Source organism: Schistocerca piceifrons, chromosome X (genome assembly GCF_021461385.2).
Source record: "Schistocerca piceifrons isolate TAMUIC-IGC-003096 chromosome X, iqSchPice1.1, whole genome shotgun sequence".
NCBI lineage: Eukaryota > Metazoa > Arthropoda > Insecta > Orthoptera > Acrididae > Schistocerca > Schistocerca piceifrons.
In genome coordinates this window covers 355,733,839-355,747,026 of record NC_060149.1, presented here as the reverse complement: position 1 = coordinate 355,747,026, position 13,188 = coordinate 355,733,839, and positions in this window count along the sequence as shown.

Sequence of the window (13,188 nt, the reverse complement as noted above, 5' to 3'; positions counted from 1 at the left end):
AGGTTACAAAAATCATATTCGCATTTGCGGATATGGTGAAACTCCAGCTGAAAAATGTATTGGTGACAACGATAATTTGTGCCGGTTCGGGTCTGGAAACTTTTCGGCTATCCAAGCAGGCTCTATTGTGTCTACATCCTATAGCCGCATAGGTACTGTGATTCTCGTACAGGGAGAGCCGTAAAGTCGTGAGCCAGTTTCTAGAAATGAAGTACCATATTGCAATGTCTATGTTGTTTCACTATACTCTGCGTTCGGACGAAGATTTGAATCCTGCTTTTCGATCAGATTTTCCAGAAGTGCTAATCACCGTGCCACCTCTTTCAGTAAATCAGTAGAGTCTCGTACAAGACAGAAATGTGACTCTCCAGTGCTGACGTACGTGACGGCAGTGAACTGGTGTATGCGTGGCAGGCTGTTGTATGGAGTCAGTGTAGTTAATGTAGAGATGTAACATAGTGTCACAAAGGAACTACCGAGGTTGTAGGTGCCTATGACCACACTGCGAATGAAGTTGCACCATTTGTTGGTGTATCAACGCGGGACGCCCGACGTGTGTACACGGTAAGGTAAGACGGAAGGACGATTAAGGTTTAATGTCCTGATGGCAACGAGGGGTTAGAGGCTGAGCACAAGCTCGGATTAGGGAGAGGTGGGGAAGCAAATCGGTTGATCTATTTCTACGTAACCTTCCCGGCATTTACCATAAGCGACTTAGGGAAATCACGAGAAACATAAATCTGGATGGCCGAACGTGGATTAGAAACACCGTCCTCCCGAATGCGAGTTGAGTGTGCCAATCAGTGCGCCACCTCATTTAGTTACAAGGAATTGTATACCACACACAGTCATGTGACGGCGTATGAAGAGTGCTCGTAAGAAGATTTTAATCGACAGGGACCGGACATGAGTGTTGCGGCTTGCCAATGACAGTCGGTTTCACCCCGACGGATATAGTTGGCACTGAATGCAGGTCCATATTAACCATCTTGCGAGCGAACATTGAAAAAGGGATATGCCTGCTTGTAATGTACTTTTGGAGACGGATACGTCGCAAGACCTATTGCTAACAGCGGTACATAAAGCGGCATTGCTTCAATATGTCAAATAACACAGAAACTGGACAACGGCTGGCTGGTGACGTGTAATGTGGCCCCACAGGTGACAGTTTTGTTTCTTTTCAAATGACAGAAGTGGACCGGCGGCACTATTAGGCGGTTACCTCACTGTGTGTGGAGGCTGCAGTTCAGGCCAGAAGTGATTCTGTAATACTCTGGGATCTTTTTCGTACCATCACTTCTGTCCATTTATTCAAGTTTCCTTGCAGTTGAACCAGGATGTCTATTTAAACATGCTCCATAACCAAGTGTTGTCCTTCCTTCTAAATCTTCATGAGTGTTCAGCTGTCGTGACACAGCTCTTGCACTGCTTGAAGATCGCACATTTGCGTGCAGCATTTTCGGCCTTGTCAACAGTAACTTCTTCAACGATTTTTGGCGCAATTGGCTGTCGGTCTCTCCCAGTAGCAATTCCCAAAACACCATTTAACTCAAACTCATGGCTCTCGTCTTTGAAGATGACAACAGCAATGTTCGCGGGGTCCCTCGCATACGTTCCTGGTTTGGCGAACTCTCAGGCACTCTGTCGCACCTCGACTGGCCAGCTGAATCACCCGAGCTTAATCCCACGGAAAATGTGTGGGACTGTCTGGAGAGGTGAGTGAAATTTAATAGCCAACTTCTCCGCAATTTGGTAGCTGTACGTGATCTGTCATCAATGAGTATCTTCAGCTGGAGAAACTTGTGGGCTCTCTTCCTTCCTGTATCGAGGTGATTATCAGTCTAAGGGTGGTGTCAGCGCGATGTCACCTGGGGATGACTAACTTTTCGTCCGGTATGCTTATCTACATGATTATTTAGAAGCGCACATTGACTTTCCGAGTGTACATAGCGGACAGACAACCACTCTCTCGAGCCTTTCGATACATCTGCATTTGCACTCCGCGATTCACTACTAACGGGTAGCAGAGGGTAAATGAAACACCAGATTAATTACCTCTGCTTACTCTTCCATTCCTGTACGTTACCCAGGGAAAGAAGTTGTCATTACCTGTCTGCATACACTAGAAATAGTCTCATTTTATCCGCATGGTTACTGAGTAAGATGTACAGGGTGGTTATAATTAAACTTTAGTTACTTGAAAGGGCTCCCACAATAAACGAGTTGTCTTAAGAGAATGAAACTTTATGCAAACATTCGTGAAGACGAGCGGAAGAGAAATAACGAATAACCCATTGACAGAAACACATTTTAATTTGTATATAATAGGGTAACATTTTTTTAATTGCGTGCCATATTTATGTTCCAGCTTACAAACGTTGCTCACTGTGACGACCGTCTGTATCCACGGCTGCCTGGAACCACACTAGAGGTTGCTCTACTGCCGCCAGAGACAGCGGTGGACCGTCTAATGTTCAGCTGTCGTGACACAGCTCTTGCACTGTCTGAAGACCGCACATTTTCGTGCGGCATTTTCGTCCTTGTCAACAGTAACTTCTTCAATGATTTTTTACGCAATTGGCTGTCTGTCTCTCCCAGTAACAATTTCCAAAACACCATTTAATTCAAACTTCTGAATCATGTTCTTCAATTCCGCTGTGGAAAGAAGACCTCTCTGTACTCCTTTAATATACTGATAAATGTGAAGAGCAATAGCAATACCACTATTACTTTATGAGTAAAGCCCTGCTCACCTTATCCGGACCCAGGTTGACTGTAACTGTAATTCACACTGATGCTTGTGTTTCAACCATACGTCACCGTAGCAGTACCGGCGCTTAATGGCGAGTCATGGCACTAACACTATTAACAACGCTTATCCCGCAGCGCACAAAGTGAATATCATTCCTATAAAGTTGGGTATCCATACGGTAAATAGTTTTCCGTCCATACTGGCTCAAGTAGTGAAAGTTCAACTATAACTAGCCTGTTAATTTAGCGAAGTTGTATGTTTCTTGTAAGTCTGCAGGATTTCGTGACCGTTGCCAGTGAAGATAAAATCTTCCTTGTCGTAAGGCTACGTTCTGTTCCTCTTCAGTTTCTTCTTATATAGTCGACGTTTCGAGCGCTCTACTGGGATCCTCTTGAGGATCTGCTGGTGTTCCCGGTTGTGTAAGAGAAGAAAGGAGCTGACAGTTATCCAGGAACGCCAGAAGATACTGAAAAAGATCCAGCAGAGGAGTCGAGACGCCGATTGGGGAAGAAGAAATTGAAGAGGCACATGACGCGACTTAACAAACTATGCGCTTCAGTCACATTCCTGTGATCACCGCCTGTGTGCGATGTCAACATATAATAACTATTCACAGACGTCTTGTGGCAGCACTTACATTGGAGTATATGAAGCATGTCGGGGGACCGTGGAAAACAATGCAGTTATTGTATAATGCAGAAACTGAATTATTTTTTCTGACGCCAAAAAGGGCATGATCATTGACTTGCGGGAAAAGTGTGGTAGTATTCCGAAACTGGAAAGTTCGTAAAGTGGTCGCTAGCCGTTGTGGTTAGAGTATAACATGTATGATAAAATGGCGCTATCCAAAACAGGCGCCGAGGCAACTGTGGTGCAGCATGGGTTATAGATGACAGGGGTGAACGACGGTTGCGGAGATCTGTACGGGCGAAAAGACGTGCAGTTGTCGAACAACTGGCATCACAGATAAACCAAGAGGATACCTACAATGTCTCCTCAACGACCGTTCGTTGAAAGTAGCTGTGTATGTGTCTCTGCAGCAATGCCCTGGTTCATGCACCCATACTGATTGCTGTCCATTGGCGACAAAGGCTGGAATTGGCACACCAGCACTGGGCGTGCATTGAGTGGCAGTACGTGGCCTTTTCAGATGAATCACATTTTATGCTCCGTCAGATAGATGATCGTTGGAGCGTACAGCGTGAAACGTATGGTCTGGGGAATGTTTTCGTGGCATTCCCTGGATGATCTTGTCATTCTAGAAGGTACAATCGATCAACACAAGTATGCATCTATTCATGGGGACCATATCCGCTCTATATGCAGTATGTTTTTCCCCGGCATGATGGCATCTACCAGCAGGAAAACGCAACGTGTCACACAGATCGCAGTGTAAGTGCGTGTTTCGAAGAGTACCAGGATGAGTTTACGGAACTCTCGCGGCCACGTATCTCCCCGGATTTAAGGTCAGCCGATTCACGCTGCACAAGATGGTTAGTCAGCTTTTTGATAGGAGGTCACGTTAATGTGACTGGACAGTGTAGATCGGTCTCCAAATAATTTTAGTCACTATTTTATCATGCCTTCATTCTGTGTAAGTGATAGTGCTGATGAATGGCTTTTTATATCTATGTGCCATGAGAAGGAGCATGAATTGTCTCTACAGAAAATACATACTTATAAAGAAGGTGGTGTGCTAGCGCCTTTGAATTGACATGCTACTCTACACGTGGTGTAGTTCCGCAGAAGTAGTGGGAGCGGCCCACGAAAGCGAAAAATTTGGATTTCCATATCATTTATAGAGGGTGAACCCGAGATCCTCTGTCAAAACATATTTTCTTAGAATTTTGGTATCAAGAACCCGTGGTCTTCCGTGGTTAGTCGCAAAGAAATAATTTAACTGCAATTTATTCGGTTTGTTATCCTAATTATCGCTGTTTCTGTGAAAATACCTTGACAATAGTGAAAAAGCCCCTAATATGCAACTCAAAAAACAGAACCATCCGATGTCTCGAAGGCTCCTGTTTACAGATGCAAAAGTACTGTACACTGAGGTGACAAAAGCCATGGGATACCTTCTAATATCGTGTCGGACCACCTTTTGCCCGGCCTAGTGCAGCAACTTGACGTGGCATGGCCGCAACAAGTCCTTGGAAGTCCCCTGCACAAATACTGAGCCATGCTGCTTCTATAGCCGTCCATAATCGTGAAAGTGTTGCCAGTGCACGAACCGACCTCTTGATTATGTCCCATAAATGTTCGATGGGATTCATATCGGGAGATCTGGGTAGCCAAACCATTCGCTCAAACTGTCCAAAACGTTCTTCAAACCAGTCGCGAACAATTGTGGCCTGGTGATCTGGCGTATTGTAGTCCAAAAACATTCTATCGTTTTTTGGAAACATGAAGTCCTTCAATGACTGCAAATGGCCTTCAAGTACCCGAACATCCAGAGGACACAGTCAATTCCGTGTAAACACAGCCCACACCATCATGGAGCCACCACCAGCTTGCACAGTGCCTTGTTGACAACTTGGGTCCATGGTTTCATGGGGTCTGTGCCACACTCGAACCTTAGCGTCAGCTCTTACCAACTGAAATCGGGACTCATCTGAGTACGTCACGGTTTTCCAGTAGTCTAAGGTGCTACTGATAAGGTGACGAGCCCAGGAGAAGCACTGGACGCGATGTCATGCTGTCAGCAAAGGCACTCGCGTCGGTCGTCTGCTGCTATATCCCATTAACGTCAAATTTTGCCGCACTGTTCTAACGGATACGTTCGTAGTACCTCCCACATTGATTTCTGCAGTTATTTCGCGCAGTGTTGCTTATCTGTTAGCACTGACAACGCCACGCAAACGCCGCTGCCCTCAGTCGTTAAGCGAAGGCTGTCGGCCGCTGCGTTGTCTGCGGTGAGAGGTAATGCTTGAAATTTGGTATTCTCGGCACACTCTTGACACTTTGGATCGCGGGTTTCGAATTCCTTAAAGGTTTCCGACATGGAATGTTGCATGGATCTATCTCCGATTACTATTTCGCGTTCAAAGTTGCTTAATTCCCGTCGTGCGGCCATAATGAAGTCGGAAACATTTTCACACGAATCACCTGTGTGGAAATGACAGCTCCGCCAATGCATTGCTCTTTTATATCTTACACTACGGGCCATTAAAATTGCTACACCAAGAAGAAATGCAGATGATAAACGGGTATTCATTGGACAAATACATTATATTAGAACTGACATGTGATTACATTTTCACGCAATTTCGGTGCATAGATCCTGAGAAATTATTACCCAGAACAACCACCTCTGGCCGTAATAGCGGCCTTGATACGCCTGGGCATTGAGTCAAACAGAGCTTGGATGGCGTGTACAGGTACAGCTGCCCATACAGCTTCAACACGATACCACAGTTTCACGAGTAGTGACTGGCGTATTATGATGAGCCAGTTGCTCGGTCACCATTGAAAAGACGTTTTTAATTGGTAAGAGATCTGGAGAATGTGCTGGCCAGGGCAGCAGTCGAACATTTTCAGTATCCGGAAAAGCCCTTACAGGACCTGCAACATGCGGTCGTGCATTATCCTGCTGAAATGTAGGGTTTCGCAGGGATCGAATGAAGGGTAGAGCCACGGGTCGTAACACATCTGAAATGTAACGTCCACTGTTCAAAGTGCCGTCAATGTGAACAAGAGATGACCGAGACGTGTAACCAATGGCACCCCGTACAATCACGCCGGGTGATACGCCAGTATGACGATGACGAATACACGCTTCCAATGTGCGTTCACCGCGATGTCGCCAAACACGGATGCAACCATCATGATGCTGTAAACAGAACCTGGATTTATCCGAAAAAATGACGTTTTGCCATTCGTGCTCCCAGGTTCGTCGTTGAGTACACCATCGCAGGCGCTCCTGTCTGTGATGCAGCGTCAAGGGTAACCGCAGCCATGGTCTACGAGCTGATAAAAAAATGGTTCAAATGGCTCTGAGCACTATGGGACTTAACATCTCAGGTCATCAGTCCCCTAGAACTTAGAACTAGCTAAACCTAACTAACCTAAGGACATCACACACATCCATGCCCGAGGCAGGATTCGAACCTGCGACCGTAGCAGTCGCGCGGTTCCGGACTGCGCGCCTAGAACCGCGAGACCACCGCGGCCGGCTACGAGCTGATAGTCTATGCTGTTGCAAACGTCGTCGAACTGTTCGTGCAGATGGTTGTTGTCTTGCAAACGTCCCCATCTGTTAACTCAGGGATCGGGACGTGGCTGCACGATTCGTTACAGCCATGCTGATAAGATGTCTGTCATCTCGACTGCTAGTGATACGAGGCCGTTGGGATCCATCACGGCGTTCCGTATTACCCTCCTGAACCCACCGATTCCGTATTCTGCTAACAGTCATTGGATCTCGACCAACGCGAGCAGCAGTGTCGCGATACGATAAACTGCAATCGCGATAGGCTACAATCCGACCTCTATCAAAGTTGGAAACGTGATGGTACGCATTTCTCCTGCTTAAACGAGGCATCACAATAACGTTTGACCAGGCAACGACGGTCAACTGCTGTTTGTGTATGAGAAATCGGTTGGAAACTTCCTCATGTCAGCAGGTTGTAGGTGTCGCCACCGGCGCCAACCTTGTGTGAATGCTCTGAAAGGGTAATCATTTGCATATCACAGCATCTTCTTCCCGTCGGTTAAATTTCGCGTCTGTGGCACGTCATCTTCGTGGTGCAGTAATTTTAATGGCCAGTAGTGTATGTATGGAGCACTACTGCCATGTCTCACCACTTCTGTCACCTGAGTATAATCCGGTTGCCGTCGCGGTGAGGTCAGCGTAGTGTCGTTGTGCCGCTCTTCCGTTGCACTCAGTGAACGCACATACGAAGTGTATATCGGATAACTCTTCGCCAGTAAACAACACATTGCTGTGTATCACTGTTAACGTTCAACCAACACTGCCAGAAAAACAAACACGAGACAGAGCCGAGCGTCACTGAATGTAACCTTGAAGGGAAAGAGTGAAATGGGTGTTACTCTTACCAACACCAAGTACCTTGTATAAACAGAAAAACTATGTTTCCAAACAAGATACAAAGTGCATTCCGCCAACATCTGCACTGTTGTACAGATATTTTCAGTGCAATATGGACACAAAGACAAATGGACGTAAGAAATTGAAGGAAATTCGTTTATTTCCTGTGGGCCTTTGTCTCAGAATCTTCTATCGACGTTTGTTAAAAGAATTTGCTGTCGTTTCATCAGTACGAGTGGCTGGCGCTGTCAACGATACACTCTTTGTTGCTAGTGAGGGACCGAAGTCGAGCCCGCGGCTGGAGGTGATATATATCTCTTGGGTCAATGTTTGAGTACTTTTCTTATTAATGCTCTGGAAAAGACTGTATTGGAACTACTAGATGAGCAATCAATTCTAGGGTGATCGAACATAAACGGTGTTGCACGTTGGGGCAGGTTGAGAAATCGGACTCGGCGAAGCACGCGCTGTGTGGGACCGACTACATAATAAAATTCGCCGACGCAGATTTGAGTTGCGGAAAAGAGTTACCACGCCCGTTTGTTCAGGACAGACACAGAAATTCAGTAACACGACAGTAGTTGTAATAAGAAAGAAGAAAGCCTCAAGGTACACGTTTCCTGTATTCCCGTGGTGCAGTGAACGTCCGTTGCGGGTAACAAGGAGAGAACGACAGGGAAACGACTTCAGACGTAGGAGTGACAGGTGCCGAGGGCTCCACTCCAGTCCGCCACCAGCCACAACGGATGAATCATTGACGATGGCAGAAACTTCTGGTGGCGAAACGTCAGAAAAATCGTTAAACTTCTGCCAAAGCCTCAACAATACAGAAATGCAGTTTCTGGAAAGCGGAACCGGAGACAACGGTTGCCTTATATCAAAGCTCTCAGAAATTATCCCCAAACAGCCTCCGAAACTTTGTAGGTGGAGCTCAGTTGTACAGTGTATGTCGCGAAGAGGAACGGTTCTACCACACTTTCTTGGGATTCTCCAAACTGTAATACCACATCTGACGACATTTCCGAATTAATAACGACGCAATGAGTTATATTTTCTAGGAAATCTTCAGTCCACCCGCAAACCAAGATTGGCGATGTTTTACTGAAGTTCAAAAGTTAGCGCGGAATTCAATGCGAAATGTTTTTAATAGTTTCCACAACGAGACTTTGTCTCCAAACCTAAAAGAAAACCCAAAGAGATTCTTGTCGTAAGTAAAATACACCAGCGGCAAGACACAATCAATACCTTCACTGCGCGCAACAATGGTAATATTTCCGCTGATAACACCACTAAAGTCGAGTTATTAAACACAGTATTCCGAAATTCCTTCACCAAAGAAGACGAAGAAAACATTCCAGAATTCGAAGCAAGACCAGCTGCAAACATAAGAACTTCGAAATGGATATTCTCCCTGTAGCGAAGCAACTTAAACCGCTTAATAAAGGCAAGTCTATTAATGTAGGTTAATTCTTACAGAGAAGAAAACAGCAACCAGCCACTATTAATACTGCTATTTATTTAGGTAAATAGCCCCGTTACCGGTTTCGAACTGGTAAGTTCATCATCAGACGGATGTTCACATGATTTTCGAGATACACTTTACATTATCGTCCGTGTATAATGAAAATCATGTGAACAGCCGTCTGATGATGAACTTTCCAGTTCGAAACCGGTAACGGCGCTATTTACCTAAATAAATAGCAATATTAATAGCGGCTGGTTGCTGTTTTCTTCTCTGTAAGAATTAACCTACATTGTAATTCTTCATGCTTTCCCGGCGATCTGTTGACATCTTGGATATTCGGGAATCCAGCCGGATGTTCCGTCGTTCTCTCAGCGAGGCACGCTGTTGAAATATCCCAGTCTCAAGTAGCACCTGAAGAAGACAGCGAGGCACGCTGTTGAAATATCGTGCGAGAACGACGCGAACATCCGGCTGGATTCCGGAATTAACCTACGTTAATTGTACACAGCCACGGTCTCACCATGTCAGTTTTAGACAAAATAGCAAAAGGCAAGTCTTCCGGTACAGGTAGGTAGTATGCGTGGGCTGGGCGGTTTTTTAGGTTAGAAGGCCTCGGGAAAGTACGGGGTGGGCTGCAATGTCAAAGGGTGCATGGCAAATACAGGACGTGCTTGGATCAAGGAACAGTCGGAATTGTAGTTGTAAATTGTTGCAGTTGTGCTGGGAAAGTCCCTGAGCTTCAAGCGCTAATAGAAAGCACAGAAGCTGAAATCGTTATAGGTACAGAAAGCTGGCTAAAGCCTGAAATAAGTTCTGCAGAAATTTTTACAAAGTCTCAGACGGTGTTCAGGAAAGATAGATTACGCAGAATTAGTAGTGGAGTGTTTGTGTCTGTCAGTAGTGGTTTATCTTGTAGTGAAGTCGAAGTAGATACTCCTTGCGAATTGGTATGGGTGGATGTTATACTTAACCGCCCAACTAAGTTAATAATTGGCTCCTTCTACCGCCCCCCAGACTCCGGTGATATAGTTGCTGAACAGTTTAGAGAAAATTTGAGTCTCGTAACAAATAAATACCCCACTCATACGGTTATAGTTGGTGGAGACTTTAACCCTCCCTCGATATGTTGGCAAAAATACTTGTTCAAAACCGGTGGTAGGCAGAAAACATCTACCGAGATTGTCCTAAATGCTTTCTCCGAAAATTATTTCGAGCAGTTAGTCCACTAACCCACGCGAATTGTAAATGGTTGCGAAAACACACTTGACCTCTTACCCACAAACAATCCAGAGCTAATAGAGAGCATCATGACTGATACAGAGTTTAGTGATCACAAGGTCGTTGTAGCTAGGCTCAATACCGTTTCTTCCAAATCCACCAGAAACAAACGCATAATAATTTTATTTAAAAAAGCGGATAAAGTGTCACTAGAAGCCTTCCTAAGAGACAATCTCCATTCCTTCCGAACTGACTATGCAAATGTAGACGAGATGTGGCTCAAATTCAAAGATAAAGTAGCAACAGCAATTGAGAGATTCATACCTCATAAATTGGTAAGAAATGGAACTGATCCCCCATGGTACACAAAACAGGTCCGAACGCTGTTGCAGAGGCAACGGAAAAAGCGTGCGAAGTTCAGAAGAACGCGAGATCCCGAAGATTGGCTAAAATTTACAGACGCGCGAAAGTTGGCACGGACTTCCATGCGAGATGCCTTTAATAGGTTCCACAACGAAACATTGTCTCGAAATTTGGTAGAAAATCCGAAGAAATTCTGGTCGTATGTAAAGTACACAAGCGGCAAGACGCAGTCAATACCTTCACTACGCAGTGCCGATGGTACTGTTACCGACGACTGTGCCGCTAAAGCAGAGTTATTGAACGCAGTTTTCCGAAATTCCTTCACCAGGGAAGACGAATGGAATATTCCAGAATTTGAAACACAAAAAGCTGCTAGCATGAGTTTCTTAGAAGTAGATACCTTAGGGGTTGCGAAGCAACTCAAGTCGCTTGATACGGGCAAGTCTTCGGGTCCAGATTGTATACCGATTAGGTTCCTTTCAGATTACGCTGATACAGTAGCTCCCTACTTAGCAATCATATACAACCGCTCGCTCACCGACAGATCTGTACCTACAGACTGGAAAATTACGCAGGTCGCACCAGTGTTTAAGAAGGGTAGTAGGAGTAATCCATCGAACTACAGACCTATATCATTGACGTCGGTTTGCAGTAGGGTTTTGGAGCATTCATACATTATGAATCATCTCGAAGGGATCGATCTATTGATACGCAATCAGCATGGTTTCAGAAAACATCGTTCTTGTGCAACGCAGCTAGCTCTTTATTCGCACGAGGTAATGGCCGCTATCGACAGGGGATCTCAAGTTGATTCGGTATTTCTAGATTTCCGGAAAGCTTTTGACACCGTTCCTCACAAGCGACTTCTAATTAAAGTGCGGGCCTATGGGGTATCGTCTCAGCTGTGCGACTGGATTCGTGATTTCCTGTCAGGAAGGTCGCAGTTCATAGTAATAGACGGCAAATCATCGAGTAAAACTGAAGTGATATCAGGTGTTCCCCAGGGAAGAGTCCTGGGACCTCTGCTGTTCCTGATCTATATAAATGACCTGGGTGACAATCTGAGCAGTTCTCTTAGGTTGTTCGCAGATGATGCTGTAATTTACCGTCTAGTAAGGTCATCCGAGGACTAGTATCAGTTGCAAAGCGATTTAGAAATGATTGCTGTATGGTGTGGCAGGTGGCAGTTGACGCTAGATAACGAAAAGTGTGAGGTGATCCACATGAGTTCCAAAACAAATCCGTTGGAATTCGATTACTCGATAAATAGTACAGTTCTCAAGGCTGTCAATTCAACTAAGTACCTGGGTGTTAAAATTATGAACAACTTCAGTTGGAAAGACCACATAGATAATATTGTGGGGAAGGCGAGCCAAAGGTTGCGTTTCATTGGCAGAACACTTAGAAGATGCAACAAGTCCACTAAAGAGACAGCTTACACTACACTCGTTCGTCCTCTGTTAGAATATTGCTGCGCGGTGTGGGATCCTTACCAGGTGGGATTGACGGAGGACATCGAAAGGGTGCAGAAAAGGGCAGCTCGTTTTGTATTATCACGTAATAGGGGAGAGAGTGTGACAGATATGATAGGCGAGTTGGGATGTAAGTCATTAAAGCAAAGACGTTTTTCGTCGCGGCGAGATCTATTTACGAAATTCCAGTCACCAACTTTCTCTTACGAATGCGAAAATATTTTGTTGAGCCCAACCTACATAGGTAGGAATGATCATCAAAATAAAATAAGAGAAATCAGAGCTCGAACAGAAAGGTTTAGGTGTTCATTTTTCCCGCGCGCTGTTCGGGAGTGGAATGGTAGAGAGATAGTATGATTGTGTTTCGATGAACCCTCTGCCAAACACTTAAATGTGAATTGCAGAGTAATCATGTAGATGTAGATGTAGATGAACGGTCTGTTGACACATAGTCAGAACGGATTCAGAAAATATATATCTTCTGAAACACAACTGGATCTTTATTCGCATGAGATAATGAGTGCTATCGACAGGACATTTCAAATTGATTCCATATTTCTAGATTTCCAGGTTTTTGACACTGATCTTCACAAGAGACTTCTGATAAAATTGTGTGCCCATGGAGTATCGCTTCAGTTGTGAGGCTGGATTCCTGATTACCGACAGACAGATCACAGTACCTAGTAATCGACAGAAAATCGTCGAGTAAGACACAAGCAATATCTGGTGTTCCCCAAGGAAGTGTTATAGGCCCTCTACTGTTTCAAATCTTTATAAACGGGTCAGGACACATTCTAAGCAGCTCTCTTAGATTGCTTGCAAATGATGCTGTCATTCACGGTCTAGTAAATTCATCAGAACATGAAAACCA